Source organism: Thalia democratica, chromosome 6 (genome assembly GCF_965202585.1).
Source record: "Thalia democratica chromosome 6, ktThaDemo2.hap1.1, whole genome shotgun sequence".
NCBI lineage: Eukaryota > Metazoa > Chordata > Thaliacea > Salpida > Salpidae > Thalia > Thalia democratica.
Window position 1 is genome coordinate 54,044,979 of NC_139170.1, and position 22,324 is coordinate 54,067,302.

Below are 22,324 nucleotides of genomic sequence, written 5' to 3' on the forward strand. Positions count from 1 at the left end.
ATAAAAAGAAGCTTATATGTGAGGGTTTTTCTATATCAGGTACAAATTGCACCAGAAGTTGTTGTGACGATTTCCAACTGTAAAACATTTTTGAGCAGAAATTTCTGAGGTTGCATTTTTTGAATTTAAATAGCTTCAGTAACTAAAAATTAAAAAATAGTTAAAATTTTGAAGGTTCTCATAATCATTTAAAATTTTGCAAAACAAGTTGTTGTAAAAATTGCCGCCTTTAGAATAGAATTTAGCTAATAACTCTAAGGTTCTATTTGTAATACAGTGGTTTTCGTTAGAACAAAATCAAAATGTTTATACATAAATGTTTTTTTTATTTAACTAAAACTTTGCAAAAAGTTATTGTGATCATTGCCAACTGTAAAACTATTTTCAGCTGAAAACTCAAAAGTCACATTTTTTGAAATTATAAAATCGAAGTTGTTTTTTTCTTAAGACAAAACGGGAAGTTAGCCTTCATATCAGAATTTTTTTATCTTTTTTAAAATGGCCCCTTTTAAAAAACTAGAAAAGCCTCTACAACAAGCCTACTAAAACAACTACTATTAAAAGCAGCTAAAACCTTCTATTTTTTTTTGCTCTTCTTTAGCAACTGCAGAATATAAAGTACAAGTTTTAAAACCACTAATAAAAACACCTACGACCTTTTTTTTGCTCTTCATCATCAACTCCGAAATATATATTTTAAGTTTCAATTTATGACTTCATAGCCCCCTGTGGCTCCTTTACTGCTAATAGCCCCTTAAATGTCTGACATGGCCCCCAAAGGGGCGACTTAGTCCACTTTGGGAAATCTTGCTTGATATAAAGGACCGAAAAACTTGCTAAAACGTTGAACAAGATGTAGATGTGACGATTGACAACCGTAAAACTATTTTCAGCTGAAGAGTCGAAAGTTTAGTTTTTGAGTTTATACCGTTTAATTTAATGTTTTCTCAAGTAAAAATATTAGAAAACAGGAAAATATATATGAAGGTTTTTCCAAATTAGCCAAAACTTTGCGAAAAATTTTGTTGTGAAAATTGCCAACTGTTAACAATTGTTTGCAGAATACTCAAAGGTCTAACTTTTTTGGGTTGCTTTATTTGTTATCTTTCTAGAAAAAAAACGAAACATATTGGTGTTAACATATTGGAGCTTATATAGGTGTTTTTTTTTTAAACTCAGCTTAAACTTTGCATAAAAAGTTAATGTGACGGTTGACAACCGTAAAACAATTTTCAGCGGGTAGCTGTCTTAATTGCACGAAGGGACCAAGTTACACCAAGATACCTTTGCACGAGGGGATAAAATTGCACGAAGATAAAATTGAAAAGATACTTTTGCACGTAGGGTCAGTTTTGCGCGAAGACACTTTTGCACAAGCAAACGATTTGGCACGGAGTCATATTTGCACGGGTTATTTTATTTAATTTTTCTTATTACTTTTTTTTTAAATTTAGTTTTTTTTACTACTACTGTTACCCCTAACCCATACCCTCGGACGGTAAGTTTTATTTTTTTGTCAATGATGAACTTTTGATTTTTTAAATTATTTATATTACTTACTATTTTTTACCATCACTGTTAACCTTAACCCTTGCCCTCGGTCAGTAGCTTTTTAAATTTTTTTATTAATTTATTATTTATTTTACTATCACTGTTACCCCTAAAATTTACCTTAAGTTTTTTTTTTTTTATTAAATTTCTAAATAGTTTTATTTGTTCTATTTATTTTTATTTCCATTTTTTTCTTATTTTTTTTACTCAAGTGCAAAAATGTAACTCGTGCAAAATTGACCCTTGGTTCAAAATCGTCATCGTGCAATTTTTTTTTCTCAATGGCAATTTTGTGCCCTCGTGCAGTTTTGGCTTTGTTCAAATTTGGCTTGTTCAATTTAGTTTCCTCGTGCAGTTTAGTAACCTCGTGCATTTTTTCTTGGTGCCACTAGACCCGTTCCCATTTTCAGCTGTAGGTCTACGGTCAAACTTGGCGTAATAAAGTTGTAGTTTATGAGAATAAAAAGTAAAATAGCCAATATCTATCGAGGATTTTCGAAACTAGCCAAAACACTTAAAGTTTTTGTAACAGTGGCCAACAGTAAAAATATTTTTAGATAAAAAAACTTGAGGTTACAATATTCGGGTTTAAGTAGTTGCGTTCTTGAGAAAAATCAAGAAATAGCATATATATAGAGGTGTTTCAAAATTGTTTAAACTTTTGCATAAGAATTTTTTGTTGCGAATGTCAACTGTATAACAATTCTCAGTTGAAAACTCGAAGGTTATTATTTAATTTTATAGAGTTTAAATTGTAGTTTTTTTTGTAAAAAAGTCGGAAATTAGCATATATGTGGAGGTTTTTCGAAATAAGCTAAAAATTACCACAATAATTTTTTGTAACGATTGCCAACTGTAAAACAATTTTCAACTAAAAAGTTCAAAATAATATTTTTGGGTTTATACTGGTTAAAGTTTTGTTTTCTGGATAAAAATCGGAAAATAGCCTATACATTAAGGTCTTTCTAAATCAGCTGAATCTTTGCATATGAAGTTGATAAAACGATTTATAAGTATTCAAATAAATTATATATTATAACGAAAAACAACATTGATTTATGATGGAAACTTGAATATGTATTCTTTTCCCATGTCACAGATTGAGTTACGTTTTTGTTCAACTTGTTTTAATTGGTTTAAAAAGGTAGAAATGTTTACAATTTTTTAAACATAGTTCGTGTTATACTGTTGTTAATGCTTTAATAAAAACTTTTCTTTCAATTAATCATGTAAAGGGCGGCTATATATTATGCTAGACGTATTTGGATTCATAAATTAACTTATTTTAAAACTTTGATTTAAAATTACTAAAAACTTTCTTTATCGAACATATAGTTTATTTAATCGATTCTTTTTTAAATGAGATTTTAAAGTTTATATTTTTATTGTTTAACTACGCAACTTTAAAATGAACTTTTCTAGATAATGTTGCCAGTTTATTAAAAACTTATACTTTTAAACTGAGGCTTAAAAAGCCACTGTTTGTTAAACAAAATAAAATTCTCAAGATTAACAAAAGCTTATTTTTAGTTGTTTTTTGTTTGTTTTTAAAAATTTTAGCATTTTTTCAAGTTTTAGTTTAAAATATGTTTTAAAAACGTTTTCAACTTTTTTAGACCACTTAGCTTTAAATTACAATTTACCATCCTTTTTCATATATAGATATAACTTATAATACAAATAAACAAGACATGTTTGTACTACCTCTTTATTTTTTCACATAGCAATAAAAATTTAGGTGTTTTAAATCGGAATATAGGAAAAATTTGAAATTAGCCTATAGATAAAGGAATTCAAAGTCAGCGAAAACTTGGTAGAAGAAACTATTGTTATGAAAGTCAGCTTAAATAACTTATGACTGAAAATTCTAAGGCTACATTCTGTGTTGATACAGTTTAGGTTTTTGTTTTTAAGAAATAAAATGAAATAGACTATATTTAAAGTTTTTCCAAATAAGCTAAACCTTTTCCAGAAAGTTATGGCGATTTCCAAGTTTAAAACAATTTTAACCAAAAGCTACGAGTTCGTATATTTGGTCCTATACGGTTGTTCACTTTAAAAGAGAATCGGAAAAAAGTCTAAATATTAAGCTGTTGCCAAGTTAAATTAAATTTTGTGGAAGAAGTTGACGTTACGATTGCCAACTATAAAACGTTTTCAGCTAATCATTATGAGGTCCAAATTTTTAGGATATAACCATGTGAACTAATTTTCTTTTAAGAAAAACCATAAAATTAACTATAAACACTACAACTAGCACATCACGGTAGCTTACAACACTTCAACTAGAACATCACAGTAGGTAAAAACACTGCAACTATCACATCACAGTAAATCACAACACTACAACTAGCACATCACAATAGGTAAAAACACAACAACTAGCACATCACAGTAGATTATAACACTACAACTATCACATCACAGTACATCACAACACTACAACTAGCACATCACAGTAGACTGCAACAAAACAACTATCATATCACAGTAGACTGCAACAATACAACTATCACTTCACAGTAGATTGGAACATTACAATTATCACTTTACAGTAGATTGCAAGGGAACCGCTCAGTTCCTACCCGTGTACAATTCCCAGCTGGTCAAATCCGAACTAAATTACCTTTTGACTATATATGCTGGATTTAAAACATTATTTTATTTCTTAGTAAACAACTGAAGAGTTAAGCATGAAGTATATTTTGTCATTTGAGTTTTGTGTATCTTAGTATTGCAAAAATGTGATTCTAATATTATAGATTGTTCTTCATTGACAAAATTTTTTTGAATTTAAACAGTTTTAAAGCGTTCATAGCGTTGCTGTTTACAACTGCAATATTTTCAAAATGTTGTCAATAAATTCAATATCATATCTATCAACATAATAATATTTATATGATATGAAAATATTTACAATAAGATGAAGTTTAAGCTTAGAAATAGGGTTTCTCAAAGTGAGTCTATAAGCCGCAAAGTGCCCAAAGGGCAACCCTGAATAGTAAAGAGGTTAAAATTTGAAATTTTAACTAATAACTCTTATTCTGATGATAAACAGCAAAAAAAAAGACCATTGGTGTGTTCAAGTGTAGATTTGACTCTCACCTGACATTACTGGAGTTTTTTATTCAAAGACTCGGTTCCAGCCGTATACTAGGTTTATCGATCAAGAGTGCGTTTTGTGCCTAGTAGATTTTGAGAAATTTTATTGTTAAGTTTTTTTTTAAGAGTTAATGAATTAAATAAAGATTGGGTAATCCTAGTTAAGCATTTTTTGCTCTTTTTTCAGCAGTGAACATAATATCTATTCAATTTGAAATAAATAAAAATAATTGTGTTATTCTATATATAAATAAACTAAATCATTTTACTTAACGAAATATTGTACTTTAAAGTTCTTTATTTCATGATCCGTTTAGAAATTTTAGTTTATTGAGCTTTAACTTTTATGTTTATTAAACATTCATATCTAATCAGTTTTTCCGTTTAAGTGATAAAAAATACCAAAATTGCATAAAAAGAGTTTATGCTTTTCAGTGCGAATTTTTAAAAAATATAATTTTCACAAAATTTATTATAATACTGTTATAAACCTATAAAATCACAAAAGTATGTCAAAAAAAAGTTTATTCAACTATCAAAAAGTAACTAAATTTGAAAAAGGAACGATAAAGTAATCATGTGTTAGTAAAAACGAAATCATTTTATATTGTAAAGAGGTATCCTCCTTAACTGCAACTTTATTACCGCAATAAGCATAGTTGTCAAAAACTACATTAAAGTTTTGTAAAAAAACAAACACAAGAGCTAAAATAAGCAACAGTAATTGACTATATCAGTAAACAAAATTACAATTTTAAAAATTTTTGAAGCTTAAAATTTTCTCCATCTTTCTCTCATCTTATGATCGTGATAACAAGTACTCTTCTTCTGCCCGCTACAGTTGTGATCCTGGGGATGTCTGTGTCGCAAACAGAAATTCATCCTGCACTTTTCGCACTCAACCTATAATTGTTGTTTTAACTAACATTAACTGGAAAAACAGAAACCTTAAAAAAAAACAAAACACTTCATTATTAGTAGTGATGTTTAGTTGAATGGAATGTTTTTTATTATGAAGTTATTTAAATGGAAAAAAGTTGACAGTTAACGTGAAACAAATTTATCATAATGTAAAGTATTCTTCTAATCGCTACCTACCTTAATTAACTCCTTATTTTTACACTTTGCATGTGAACACTTGTAGGCGCTACTTGCAGGTTCACCTTTGCAACCACGTGAAATGTGCTTGTTTACAACCTCATCCGGCGTCTGGGTCGGAAGAATTGGAACCGGTTTGTTGCAAAGAGGGCTTACAGGCACTCTTTTGTCTATTATTTTTACACAATTGTGTTTTCTTTGTTCAAAGTGGTCTTTACAGAACACTTTATTGCACGCATTGCATGTAGTTGGCAAGTAATCGTTGATGTTGCAAACAGCGCAATGTTTCCCAATTTGTGGTAACTCCATGTTGTGTTTATATGTATATAAGTTTTAGCTTATAAATTATCTAAACTGTAATAAAACTATTACTAATTAATTTCGTTTTAAAGCATTTCATTTTTATTATTTATTTCAAAGTATGATTATTTAAACAAGGGTTTCCCAAAGTGAGCCAAGTGGCTTCCTTGAGTGCCATGACAGATACTCAGGGGGCAATGACGGCAAAGGGGCCAGAGGGGGCCATGAGTAGTAAAGGGAGCCACAGGGGGCCGTGAATTCATAACTCGAAACTTATACTAGATATTTTAGAGTTGCTGATGAAGAGCAAAATAAAAAGAACTAGTTGTTTTTAATTGTAGATTTTTGTATAGCCTTATTTGAGAGCTATATCTATTTAATTTTTTTGAAAGGTTCCATTTAAAAAAAATTGTGGGAAACCCTGATTTAAACCTTTAGTCAGCTATTTTATTTTGTAATAATGTTTTGGAAACACGTCTAAATTTAAATTAGAAACTCTACAATGTCAAATATTAAACTTGAATACTGTATACTGTACAAGCCACATAATTCATCTCATATTTGTTTTTAAACAAAGTTGATAAAACAAAGAAAATACTCTAGTATTACTCTAGTATTAGAGAAAAACTGTGTTAACCCACCATAAAATGTTGAGACATGCCCTGCTCACAGCTTGTTTTTAGAAGTTAATGTTAACATAGATTAGTATAAAGTAATTATCACGGTTATTTTGTACTCAAAAGCAAATAACAAAATTACACAATTTAAAAACAAACATAAGTAGTTCTGTTAGTTTGAATTTTTTCTCGACATATAAAGCTTGCTTCAATAAACTGATTGTGTATTAATATACTATATTATTTACAACAAAACTTTTACCGTTTCTACCTATTTTCTACTTGAATTATTCTAAAAACTATTAACGTGGAACAAATGCTTAGATAGTGTTTTTTTTAAAGGCAGCAACTAGTTTAAATGGTAATTTGATTGTTTTTTCGAAATTTAATTTTGAACAAATTTGAGTAAAATTCAATTACCTTATATACTTCTTTAAAGTTAATATGAAAATAGATAAAATGATAGTTTATAATTTACCTCTTATAAAAAATAAAAACTTTAATCTAAATTATAATATTATCTAAGACTTTGTGCATAAAATATATTGAAAAATTTAAAAAAATAATTTTTAATCACTTGAAATTTTTTTTTAATAAATATACTGGTAAAAAAATGGTCCTTTAAGTCTTATAAGTTTTCTCTTTTTAACTCTTTCTAACTCTTTATAAATCATAACAAAATTGTTCTTTCTTGAGTTTAATATCAAAACAACCAAAGCTAATTTGTTTTTTTAAAACCATTCTAATTTTTACTAATTAGTTAAAAACAAACTGCTACTTACAACATTGTTTTTACAGCAAACTTGAAGTTATTCGGACAAAAGAAATTGAAAATTTAATATAAAAATGAAAATAAGTAAGTAGTATTCCTACTATTAAAGAGTTTTATTGTTTTTAACAAACAGCCAGTACTTCAAATTAGAATATTTAAATTATTAAAAAAATTATTAAAATTGATAAACTGTATAAATTAATATAACAGAATTAAAAAGATACTCTGAAGCTAATTTAAATGCCGTTTTTATTAAAACAATTTTTGATGAAGACTAAAAATTTATAAATAGGATAGACTTTTTGGGTAAAATTTTAATTTTAGTACTCAATAGATAAAAAAATTTTAAACTCCATGTTTTTTATTGATTGATGATCAAAATTCCAGGTTTCATTTCAAAATTTCTCAAATTCCATGTTTTTTTAATAATAAATTGTCAAATTTTAGGCTTTGTGGAAATTCCGAGTTTAAAAGATTTTTCAACTTTTTTTTCCTAGTTTTTAAAATATTAAGTTTTGTGATTTATAAATAATTTCATTGTGTGTTTAAGGTAAGAAACTGTCTTAAGCAGTTTAAAATATATTATTGAAAAATAATATTGCAAAGAAAACTATGAAGCTACTTTAAATGTGTTTTTAATTAATACAATTTAATTATAAAAATATTTTTTTTTTAATGTGTTTTGCATTTTAAATAATTCAGTTAAATAACATGTAACTTTTTATTAAATCAGGTTTTTTAGTGATTTCTGTTCAAAATTCTTGATTTTTCCAATTTTTTTCATAGTTTTCCAATTTCTAGGTTTTTTATCAACCCTGTATATAAAACCAAGTATCATCACTTTAATTTTTTTTAAGTAAGCAGTATTCCTACTGTTAAAGAGTTTTATTGTTGTTAACAAACAGCCATTATTTCAAATTAGAATAATTAAATTATTAAAAAAATTATTAAAGTTGATTAAAATTAATGTTAACAAACTTAAATAAATAAAAAAAGACTTCATCACACTTTATATATATGAAATACTAATACTTAAAAAATGTGTTGGATGTTGTAATTGTTTTATTACAAGATAGTTTTATTAAAAGAAAACTGGTAATAACTATATACAATATGTACTACAAATTTTATAGTTAAATGTGTGGTATAATAGTGTAGGAATCTTAAATGAGGAATGCAAGATTGAAATCCACTGGTCAACACATACACAAAAATAAACAAAAAATAATTGTGAACAAAACTAATTGAGAAACTTAAGCTTCTATCCAATATAGCATATGGTTTAATAAAAGTTTATTATTTAAAAAAAAAATTACTAAAAAGTTTATTATCTTAAAAACTTTCAACTGTAGTTGTTTGTTTAATACATATATACAAAAAATAAAAGTTGAAAATTTACAAATTAGGCTAAGTATATGTGGAAATGAAATAAATACTAAAACTGTATTAACTAATATTAATATGTTTTTTAAAAGTAATATTTTCAAAAATAGTTAGACAAAGTGGACTAAAAAAGTTTCAATCTTTAAAAATTCTAGATGTAAAGAGTTTAAGGATCCTTACAACAATTAATTTGTTTTCACTCAAAATTTTAAGGTCGAGTAACTTTAGGAAATCAGATCATAAAAAAACGTGGCAACTTTTATCTTTTGTATTACATAAACTAAAAAAATTAAAGCACCATTAACTTGTTAAAACTTCAACACATTTATCTAACTAAGTATATAAAAATGTAAAACAAACTTAATGGTCAGTCGGAGCTGAAAAAAAAACTGAATCGGCAGTTTTTCTTTAAAGTTAAACCTATTTTATTCAATTAGATTTTTTGATAATCTAGAAAAGTTTGATTAATAAAAGTAAAGATAAACATTTAAATGCTTCTTTTTTCGCTAACTTAACTTTTTTTAACTTTTTGATGCTCAGACTGACCTTAAAGTAAATTTTCCTAAAATAATAGTTTCCGTAGTTGATTTTATTTTAATTTAAACATAAGTTTAACTTCGCACGTAAAAGAGTTAAAAAACAACTAATTGTAAAAGCTAAAAACTTAAAGGTATTTAATTTTACTTAGGTCTGTTTAAATATTACGAAAACAAAATTAAAAAAGTATCACAGAGAAACAATAAACTAACTATTGTTTTTTTTTTTAAAATTGAAACATTGAAATACTTTTTAAAGTTTATTTTAACAAACGTCACTTTTTGAAACTTATTATAGGTTTAATGACAACCTGAAATGCTATGATTTACAAAAACTAATGAAAGATAAAAAAAACTTATGTTTATGTCTCTAATTGACTATAATAAAATTAATTAAAAGTTATTAAAATATAAAATCTAATAAATTTTAGTTTTCAAGTGCATCTAGTAAGTTAATCTATACATTTTAAAATCTTTAGAAATAATAAATTCATTATGTTTAATTAATTATATAACTATAAATTCTTCCAATCATTGTGTAGGTGGGGCGCCTACTAGTGATGTTTGAATTATGACGTCGCGCAAAAAACTTGTGTTTTTAAAAATAGCTCTTTTCTTTAAGAGCAATCAGTATCAATGATAAAGGTAATTATCACAAACAAAGAAGGAGTTTCTTTTTAGAACCTCATACTGATCATCTAAATTAAATTGCAAATAGCTTGTTTGGGTCACGTGCAAAAAAGTCAATGCAGATACAGTGTATGAATTACAAACAAAATTTTATTTTCAATTTATCTAATTTTTACTTTTACTGTTACCCCTAATCCTTAGACTACAATATATTTTGTATTTTTTTTAGTTTTTGTTTTATTTAGTTATATAGTTTTGAGTTATTGATATTTAGTTTTATTAGTTATATTCTTTTTATTTTTACTACCACTGTTACCCCTCACTTTACCCTCACTCAGTTACTTTTTTTTAATAACTTTATTTTTATAGTCTATTAATATTTATTATATTATATAATAATATATATTATTAATTGTCTTATAATGTGTTTTCTAAAGCACGGTGTTTATTGTAAATGTGTTAGTGTTTAAAATTGTTCTCCAATGTAAAATATGTTATTTCATGTCATGCCTGTTTTGTATAGAGTACCCAAAGTATTTTTTAACACTACTATTAGTTAGGTTAAGTCATCAATTACAATTTTTTAGTTTAGGATTAAAGTACACTATAATCACACCTACATCCATGGATTACAATCGGGGTCCAGCAGGTAAAAAATCACCTGTCTTTTAGGTAACAGTTATATAAGACAGTATTTTACAAAAAACGCATACTAGCAAATTACCTTCTATTTTTAATTTTTATATTTTATATTTTTGTCATTTTTATTGTATAATACATTTTATTTAACAGTAAATTTAGACAAATTTTACAAAAAGATTGCATTTATTTTTTTAGAAGCAATACTCACATTTACTATTTGCCCATTTATAATCCTTTGAGTTTTTACCGAAAACAAGAAAGAATAGGCAGTATGGAAAACCACTAGGCAATAGGGGTCATATGGAACAAAATATTATAGAAGGACTAAGTAATAAGTGTAATAATAAAACTTTAGTTACAATAAGTCACAGAAAATTGCTGGCAATGCTTAATTTAATTTAGCCTTAAAAAGTATTGACAAAATGTTATCCTAATAAATAAAATAAAATCAGTGACAATGTTTAAGTCACAGTGAGTTACAAAGAGCATTGCCACAATTTAAGTCATAATAAGTCTAATAAAGTTAGTTACAATATCAAGTCAATTCAAAAAACGAAGGTTTTTGACATAGTTTAAGTCCTAGATAGTAAGTGACAGTAGTTAAGTCACGATAGTTTGAGTGACAATGTTTAAGTAAGCTACAAACGGTATTGTCCAAATTAAGTCCGTTATAAAGATTATTGGCAAAAAACAAGCCCAAATTACAAAAGCATTGGCAAACTTTAAGTCAAAACCACAGACATTGGCAAAATATATTGTTGTTTATTAAACAAGAAAAAGACGTTTAAAAATTTGGTCCAAATGTCTGGTGTACGAAAAACCTTTTGGTTATCGAGTCACACACCAGGATACAGTTAAATATCATATCCAGGACAAATAAGCAAAAGCGCCAAAGAAAGCTTGTTGCAAAGATTAGTCCTCAAAGTCACAATAAAGCTAGCAACATTTAAATCAAAAAGTGAAAGTAGAACTGACAAAATTTAGATCATAAAGTCACAGTTTAACTTACACTGTATTAGTATAGATAAGATACAAAAAGTTGTGTCCAATTTTAACTCACAGTGAGTCATGCTAAAACTAATGTAAGACTCTTAAGATTTAACTGCATAATAGAAAAAGACTATATTAATTAATAAATAAAACAAAACGAGCAGTAACATGCTGAAATTTATTTTAAATGTATCATAGGGGTTTGCTTATGCATGAACTTTAAGTGAATTTTAAATGTGTTTTTATTATTTTTCTATTTTTCAAATGCTGCTGTCTTCATAGTAGGTTGTAAAACGTGTTACTATTATTTTTGAAGTCAAAGTCCATTCTTAAAGTTCTAGCAAACACAAAATAATATTTTTGGATATTAAAAACTGCCTCTAGTACAAACAAGCAACTGAACTCTCAAAATTAACCCCATAAACAAAAGAATGAAAATAAGAAATACAAAATAAGTTGGAAAATGTTACAAAGGGAGAAAAAATCAAATTTCAGGAATTATGACATGCAGATTATGATTGAAGCTTTATTAATACTTGAATCTGGTACAAATTGCATCAACAATAGAACTGAATTAATGAATTTATGCAGACACAGAAACAAATTTTTGTTAATAAACTGGAAAGCAGACCAAATTATAATTAAAGTACAAAATAGGTTACTTTACTTCATTTTTTTCATTGAGTTTTTGTTGACATTTGGCTTAAATAAAAAAAAAAGTTTTTTTAGATAGTTCTTAATCAACTTAGATAAATTTTTATAAATTTTTTTTAGTGGTTCTTAAATCCGTTTTAATTTTGACTGTTATGTAAATTTAACACAAATTAGATTTTAAAATCTTCAGCGACTTTGAGTTTTATAAATGTTTTTTATTGACTCTTGGCTTAAAATAACAATTTTTGACAATTCTCAATTTTATTTAGACTTATTTAAAGTATAAGTATTTTATTATAAAAAAAAAAAAGCTCTGAATTCAGTTTTTTTTTTGACTTATTATGTTAATATTAATTCAATTCGTTTTTTTTTTTCAAAACTAGTTCCTTCTTGGAATATACTTGAATATACTACCTGAATATATTCTGATATGCTTGGATTTTCGAGTGTGCAACATTTTTGTTTTTGTTTATATTTTTCACGCATGAATAAGATTTTAAATAACAGTATAAATAACTAACATTGTTGTATGCAGTTTCATGTTTTATTTTTTCTTGAAAAGGTCGCAATCTCTTGCCACCGAAACCGGTCGCGAATAAAATATACAACTTGCATAAATCTATTTAGGATATTAAAAGCAAAAGAAAAAATAATTAAAGATAATCTTAAAATGTTTTTCATTTTTTTTTTTATCTTGTATTTGAAACAAGGGTACATTGACTCAAAAATTATGAGTCATATTTTCAGTTGAAAAAGTTGTTTTAATTATTATGTTGGTGATATTTTTGTCTAGTTATTGAAAGTTTTGGAAAATAAAGTATTTGAGTTTTGAAACTATTTGTTTAAAAACAAATTTTGTTTTTTTATATTCCTATTAACTTATAACAATTTTCTCTAAATACATTTAAGAAAAATTCAGTAAATTTTAAATTTTTTTTTTTACTTTCTGTTACTTAATAAAATTAGGTAAAATTGTACTGTTTTTACAGTAAAATTTGTTTTTCCTCACTATTTTACTAAAAAGTAGAACAACAAAATTAAGCTGAGATTTTCTTCCAGCGAAAAAGGAAAAACGACTTTAATTAGATTCTCTTCCAATATGGCACGAAGAGAAAGTGCAATGGAATACCAGTTACACTGCTGTAATCTTTAGTTGAATACTAAACTATGTTAAACAAAGTTACACTTAAAAAAAAATGAGTCTGACAAAATGTTTCTTATAATGTGTTCATCATATATATACTGAGTTCTGGCAGTGACAAGCATTCTAGACCACTTTGCTGTTGCTAACATTGAGACATTTTCATTTTTAATGTCTATTTTGAAAATATTTTGCAAGTAATCTTATTTCTTAAAAAAAGTTTATTTGATATAAATTATAAGTAGTTTGATGTAATATTGTTTTTTACATTCTTTTTGTTATATATTCTTATCATACTTAATATATTTTTATTGTTATATATTCATGTTATATTTATTAAATTCTTGTTAAATTTAATTCTTGTAAGTAGTTTGACATTTATTGTACTTGCTAAAAATGGTGTTTTCTATACGTTTATTAGGGTTTGCAATTAATTTTAATTTGAAATGTGTTCGTTCATGGTATGCCTAGAATTGTATAAAGTAGCCCTAAGTATTATTAACAATCACTACTACTAGTTAGGTTAAATTATTAGTTATTGTGGTTTGTATTTTATTTAAAATATCTTATACCCATACCTACAACTTCTTGTAGGTTTAAATAGTTTAAAATGTTTTTGTTCTGTTTATTTTGTTTTAAAATACGCTGTTTTTGATAAATGCTACATATAACATAAACAATATATAAAATTAATTCAATTAGTTTGATTATTATTATCAAAAATTAAAAGTTTACTTTAAATGAATCAAAAACTCAGAACTTTTTTTAAAGTGAAAAAATTAGTTACACTTATTTTACATGTCTACCTTTCTAATGGTCTTAAGTCTTTATTGTGAGTTGTTTTTTTGTTTAAATGAATATAGTCAAAATATTAGATATAGCATAACAATAAAATAATCATTTTTATTTGATCTTACAGCAACTCCAGAATGCTGATGAGGCAGTTGAGATCCAATGTGGGAAAATCCTTATTAATAATCAGAAGGTCAACCATGGTTTCATACAAGAGAAAGAATCCAGGCACTGAATCGCTTACATAAACAATTCCATTACATCTGATAACCTCCTTCTTTGGAGACATTCCGATAAACGTAGCTTTGAAAGCCTCTAGAATGTTAATAGGAATTTTATTGACAGCCCGAATTGTGATGGATACAGGCATCAAATCCTTCTTACAAAAACAAGCCTCCTGAAAGTTTTTCCACCCAGAGGTTCGACTGTGCTCCAGTATCAGCTAAAGCACTTACCCATGCAAACTTGTTTGTGCCATGTCTAGCAATCTTGACTGATGCACGAGGATGATCATTTATTGCCTTGGCTTTACGCAAGGAGTTCTTGCTGAGCATGGTGTTATTCAACATGATTCTTTTACTTGCGTGTAGTGACATTATTTGGGTATCTTGTTGCATAAAATCAGAACGATCAGCTTGGATTTGAACAGCGTTAACCTTTTTTGATCGACTACGCCAACAAGATAGACAATATCTGAAAGGTTTTTTATTTCGGTTACCTTTTCCGTTGAAAGGATAGAAAAGCTTTTTACAGTTCTGGCAAGAAACATGTTAAGACTTATCTCTTATGTTGACACGTCCCTTCTTCTGACGTTGAAAGGAAGAGACTGCAAATATAGTTCGCGAATTCTCAGTTGCATGGCGTCCTATTTCTTTACTTTCAATAAAGGAAATTATATCAAATGATGACCTGGATAATATATATTCAGTACTGAGAACTTCTCTTCTTATGTCATCGTCCCAAACGCCAGCTAGCATCACGTCTTTTATTGCTTCTTCTGTGTAGCTCGTCACACTGCTTATCCCACAGTCACACTCACTGACTGTTTTGAAATTGCAGGTTTCTGCTTTGCTTCGTACACGTGTGGCAAACGTTCTAAACGGTTCATCATGGTCTTGATGTATATGATTTTTACTACAACCATTTTACTTTTCTCGAATTGTTGATAAGATTTTACATGAAGAATAACTCTACCGAGCTAATTATTCTACCGAGCTGGGATTAATTAAAGCCACAAAAACAAACAAAACAGTAGAGAGAAGCTGGTTTGAAAAGTTAGACAGCGCCCTTTATATCTTGTTTCATCAGGAACATAAGAAGGGTAGTCCAATGACTGATCCAATACTCTTAGTAAAGGCCTCTGAATTACACCGTTTAATTTACATTGAACATTCTAGGTCATTTTTAGGAAGAACAGAGTTTCAGTATAGGTTTTGCAAAAGGTTTGGCTTGAGAAATCTCAAAATATGCAGTTAAGAATTAAGTTCAGATACTTTATCTACTGAAACATTCATAACTGAATTTACTAGCATAACGGAAGGCTACTCCAAACGTCAATTTTTTATTTGTGATGAAACTGGATAATACTAAAGAATATTGCCTGGTCATACATTATCATTAGTAAATGACAAGCCGGATAAAACGAAAAAGGCAAGAGACAGGATAACAATAAATGCATGTGCAAATGCGACCGGTGAGTTTATACAGCAGTTTTCGGCACTAAACATCACATATACAGACGATGACATCGAAAAACTGGATGAGTTGTGATGGTCCTGGTTATGATCAGCTAGACGACCGAGGCATTGCTTCACTAACTTCCAGTGACTATAAAAAGGATACTGATGAGGAGGTTGAAGACGATAATGACGTTCAACATACAGACAAATGCCGATTTAATTACTGTTAAGCTGAGCAGATAATAGATGACCCTTTATTTTTTATCGGTGTCAGCCAGAAGCGACGCAGGAAAAAGTTTCCAACTTATCAAGTTCAGTGAGTTTTCTGCTAAAAAACGTAAAAACTACAAAACAAACTTCTATGCTTTCTCATTTTAGTAAAACTTCCGATAACAACTTCCAATAGCTACCAAGTAGACCCAACTAGCAAGTAGGAATTAGTTTTTAAGTATTAGGTAGTTACCAATTATGAGTTATTTATCAATTATGAGTTAGTTACAAAATTTGAGTTAGCTACCAAATACGTAGCGTGGTAATTTGATCAAGGAAAGTGCGAATCTTTTTCTAATAAAATTCAAAAAAGTTGAGAATTTTTTAATTAGCTATAAAAAGATCTTTTTTAAGTAAAGTAATTGAACTAGATTTATTAATGAAAGTAAATTCGAAGCTACTGTTCTAAAAATACTTATATATTTCAACGTTAAACCATTAAAAAATATTAAAAACTTCATTAGAATTATTTATGATTAAACAAAATATCAATTTACTAAATAAAAACTGTTTTTTTATTTATCTTAGTAAAATTTAAACATACAAAAATAAAATATTCTAAAAAACGGAAGTATCTGTTTATTAACGAAAAATATTAATCTGTTTAATAAACAATACAACAGTAACAACAGCAACTTATCGCTTATTATAAATAACGCACTTCGGATGTTTTTAATATACCATCGGAAAGCTAAGACTTTCAGCTACAAGTTAAAATATATGACAAATCTTTTTGATCGGAAATAATGATCATAAGACTTATAAAAGTTCAATTTAACACTTTTGCATTTTTTTAAAGATAGGATATCCTTAAGTGTTCTTAAGTTGCAGAATACTTTAGTTAAATTTATACCATTCCATATATTTTTTAGGAATGGTCTATTTTAGCTCTACGAAGGTATCATCGTTTTGAATTAGGTATTAAGTATGAGTTAGTTATCAGGTAAAAAAATATGACTAAGTAAGCTATCATTGTGTATGCGACATCATGAATTAAACTAATTAATCGCTGATCTTAAGGATAGTTCATAAAATCAAAAATTAAAAAAAATATAATCGCATTAAAATTAAGAATTTAGCATTCATATGATCGTTATAAACAACATTTATAAATATCGGAAATTGTTGCTTCGAGTTACAGCTTTTTCGAAGTTGAACGGCATAGATTAACTTAATTTCAGTGGTATTTGTAACAGCATGAATAGAACTAAATTTCTCTATAACCCTTTTCTATGTTTAAACTGATATTTTAAAATTTCAATCAGGTCACTTTCTGGTAAAAGTGCTAGAGATGAAGAGCTAATACTAACTAACTGGCCTTTGATCTATTACCCCTTTAAGAAAAGTTCATTAAGTGCGTTAACGAATTAGGATGTAAATACCGAGTATGAGTTAGCTAGCCAGTATGAGTAAGATACAAAAAAGAAGTGAACTACAACTAGGAGTTAGTTACTAAGTAGGAGTTAGCTACAAAGTAGAAGTTAGTTACGAAATGTTAGTTAGCTACAAAAACTAAGTTAGCTGTAAAGTAGCAGTTACCTTCCAGTTAGCACTTAGTTACTAAGTATTTACACAATTCTTTAAAAGAATTGGTACTATTTTAAGTTTTTATAGGTTTACATAAATGTATTTCTTATTTGCCTGGTTACCAATAATAGCGTAAATTTTTTACAAAACTGGTCAAATCCCGGCTTATGTCACTAATTAAATAGACTGTTTACTTAGAATAACGTACGACTTTTAATAAAACAATAGAACTATACGTTCTCATTTGATTAGGATTTTAGATCATAAACTTTAAACCAACTCTATAAAAGACTAAGCAACTCGATAAAACTTTAAATATGATTGCGATTAAGTGTGTTGTAATAGTTTTATTTCTTCAATAAACTGTGATGTGATAGTTTTAGTGTTCCAATATACTGTGATGTGATAGTTGTACTGTTGCAATCTTTTTATGATGTGATAGTTGTACTTCTCGGATTTACTGTAATGTGATAGTTGTATTATTGTTGAAATTTATAATTTAATAATACTAATCATATCTTATCGTACCAAATGTTGGTTGGCTTAACTTCACCCTTTAAACTACAATCTTACTATTTTAGTGTATATAATTAAACTTCATAGTTATACAAAAGTATATTTGTTTTGAAGTACACAAATATTTTATTGGGAAATAATTTTAGGTGCTTTTATTTTTTTCAGTATATCCATCTTATGTTCATAAAAAACTTTAACTTATAAAAATGATGTACAAGATATTTTTGATTTTTTAATGCAATTTCTTTCAGTCTAAAACTAAAAGTTTTCACTTTATTACTGCGCCTTTGTGTATACAGTCTTACTTCATGTTGATGATAGTACTTATAGTTTTTATTTTCTTTTAGAATTTTATCTGTAAAATTGAAAGTCATTTTTTTAAAGTTGTTTTAAACTAATAAAAATAATGTTTAAATCCAGGGACGTGTTTTGACTGGATTCCTGTTTACTGTGCAACCCCTGAAAAAATAGAATTATAAGAAAAAAATTGCTTAAAATGTTCAATAAAAACATTATGTAAGTCTAACCGAAGGCTTTAGAAAACTTAACAGATTTAATTGTGCATTTTAGCTACACTTTGAATAATGTTTAACTATAATGACGTAGTTTGTAATTTTTTTTTTGTAAAAAAAGTAAAACCTGTATAAAATTGTTACAATAACTTAAAGCTCAGCTTTAATCTTTTTGTCTTTTTTTTCTAAATATATAAAAAAAATTGGGAAAAGTAAATGTTAGTTACTAATTTACTTACTTTTATAGAAATAAACAGTTTCTAAAGAAGTTTCTGTTCATCTTACATTTTAAACTTTTATAAAAAAAATACAAACTAAAGTTAACATAGTAGAAATAAAGAATATTATCTTTCAAGACTTTGTTTTACAAACTAAGTTTCGGTCAAAGACCTCGTCAGTGCTTAAATATAAAATCTTAAGGTCCCGTAAAAATAAATTCATTTTTTCTCCTTTAGTAGTTTAGATCTCTTTTTTTTTTTCTAAAAATCAAAACATATAATAATTAAAGTAAAGTTCGTTATTTTTAAATGCACTGCTACATTTAATTTGTTTTTCTTTAACGTCATGCAAGGTACAAAGTACAAGATGAGTCGTATAAGGAGCTTGAAATTAAACATTCAAATTGACATTTCATGTAAGTATTTTTTTACAACGTTGTTTTTCCTAGTGTAAAAATACAACATTTAGACAATAACATGGTTTTTTTAAATAAAATATTTGTATCAAACAAATTTTACTAGTTGTTGGTGTTACGACAATTAGACTTTATAAGTTTGTTCATTATTCAAACTATATAATACTTAAAACATTTATGATCCGGATCCGGCCGAATCTTGATTTGAAAATTAGGTCCGGATCCGGCCGGATCCTAAGTATTGGATCCGGTAGATCATTAGTAATTAATGCGTTGTATTTATCACTAGTATACTTTAAACAGAAAATTTTCTTTAGAAAGTTTTTGTATCTTTATATGTTTGTAGACATTAAGACTAAATACTTTTACTAATTAACTGTTAAAAAGAAAACAATTATTCAAAATCACATTTATGAAAAAATCCAGCATTTACACAGTTTTACTGCAAACGGATACCTAACTGCGATCTACAATAAAAAAAGTGTTATTTTGACATACTATGAAAAAAATTAAAATAAGCAAAAAATATTTTTCTTAAAATAATTTAATGTGAAATTAGTAGTATATAAATGTTTATAGAAGTATAAAAGATTTCAAAAGTTTAAGAAAGTTTTCATTGATGTCGTTGTCAGTTTGTCAGAATGTCATGGTCAGTTTGTAATAAAACAAAAAACTCTTAATTTAAAACATTTTTTTAAATACTAAAACAAATGCGGTATTCAGCAAAAATTATCTAGTTCGTTAATTACTATTTATATAGAATATAATTTTACCAAACATCCATTTTTAAAGTTGTAAAAACTTAGTTCAGCTTTAACAGATAGTAAGAAATTTAAGTTGATATTTTTTATATATATAGCGCATAAACAGTTCATTGCCGTAAATTACGTCCAATCAAAAAACGAGTTAAGACTTTTCATTTATTGAACAGGCAATCGTGTAATTTTACTTTGACGTATAATTTTTTTTAATAAAAAACTTATTACAGCTGGCCTCAACGTATTTACATTTTACAGTAATACATTATAAAGTAAGTATGGTAGCACAAGCAAATATGTCAACATAAATAACTTTTCCGACTATTTAATGTTTTACCTAAAATCTAATTATTTTTCTTCTTTTTCAGGCTAAAAATACCGACCATGCTATAATTTATTTAACAAGTTAGAAAACATCTCTAAATATTTTTACACGATCAAAAACTACAATTTAATAAACGAAATCTAAACTATTGACAAGGTTTAGTTGCCTTAAAAAATATCAAGACTGAAGTAGCAATAGATATAGTATATACAGAAAAATATGTACCTTACTTGAGTATACTTAAAAATATCAATTCAATAAATTAGTTTAGTGAAAAGTATTTTATTTACCTTTAAATGAAAAACTATTTTTTGGTAAGATAGTAATCATCTACCTTTTTTATATCATTTTCTTTCATTTATGGTCTTTATAAACTAAACTACATTGTATTAAAGTGTATTATTTGTTTGTTTTCCCGGATGAAAAATAGCTAAAACTTATTTTATTGTTAAATAATTTCTTATTTTCATTCTTTGTTATAAGAATAGTCGATTATTAGTTATTTATATTAAAATAAATTAAATTTGCTCAACTTTCCACAACACTAATTTAAAGTTTTAATTAAAACAAAAATATTATAACGAGTCTATCGAAAAATAAAAAATAAACCTTTATATTACTCAATTAAGTTGTTTCTTTTTATTAAATATTACATCTTAAAGATAGATTAATTTACAAAGTTAATTTCGACCATATGACTATCTATTTAAATTTTTATTATCTTAGTTAGTTATTAAGTTAGTTTATCTTTTTATTCAGATATTTTTGTGCAATCCAAAAAACTTAGAGTTTATTTATTTTATTAAAGGTAGAAAAACTTATTTTAAGATTAGAAAACTACAATAGAAATTTAACTTAATAATGTGTGAAATTTATATAAATAAAAAGTTTACTATAATTATTTTAATTAGTCTAAGTTAGAACAAAATTTTAAATCAATAAAAATTTAAGTTTTTCTAATAAGTGTATTTTGTTGCTAAAGTAAATATACTAGTTCCTCAGTTAAGATTATGAAATAATTTAAACAGTTTAGACCTTATTTTTTTTAATACTGTTTTAAACCTCTAGAGCCTAGACTTATCAATTTTTTTTGTTTTAATTCTAGTTAGGCTTTTCTTTAAAATGAAACTTTTAAATATTTCTTTTACAAGAGCTATTATTTCAGACATTAAAAAAAGTACAATAAAATCGCATTTAGATTTCCACCAAAAAATTCATACAGGAAAAAAAAACCGTTTAATTTGAAAGTTAGTAATAAAAGTTTTGCACAAAAAGGACAACATATGCTAGCTTTCAGTTCTAAAAAAGTATTTTAATGCCATGCCATGTTTGTCATAATTTACAAAAACGAAAAGTGCTTTTTAACCTAACTTAGTTACTTACACTTTTAAGATTGATTTATATGAAAACTGTTTTATATTTAAAAACAGCGTTTATAATACATGTTAGTTCATATGAGTAGAATTTTTTGTTTCACTGTAAATTTTGATATAAGACAGCTAAAAAAACAAGACTCATATTTTGACACATACCAAAGTAGAATGTCGTGAACGTGAAATTAGTAAGAATAAGTTCATTCTGAAATGAAGTTTAGCTAAACATTTTAGTCTTACTTTATGATAAAAAAACCTTATGGATGTTCTGAATGAAGAAAAATTTCACAAATAGTTCTAATCAATGTCTGTATATATGTATTCATCATATAAGTTTAACTAAACAACAAGAGTCAGTGTTGAAGTGTAAAATACCAAATATTGTATTAAATCTAAGAATAATTTAATTTTATTTAGATAAATACAGTGTATAAGTTATACAGTAAACTTTAATTGAAAATTAAAAAAAACTGTCATTAAAATGTTAATCAAGTGTTTATTTTAAAAATTAATTAAATGTAA

General features: G+C 26.5%; 1 pseudogene; it reads right to left on the bottom strand.

Moving 5' to 3' along the window:
- Positions 1-5,424: 5,424 nt before the first annotated feature.
- LOC145839237 (AN1-type zinc finger protein 2A pseudogene) lies at positions 5,425-6,060 on the bottom strand (annotated as a pseudogene).
- Positions 6,061-22,324: the final 16,264 nt, after the last annotated feature.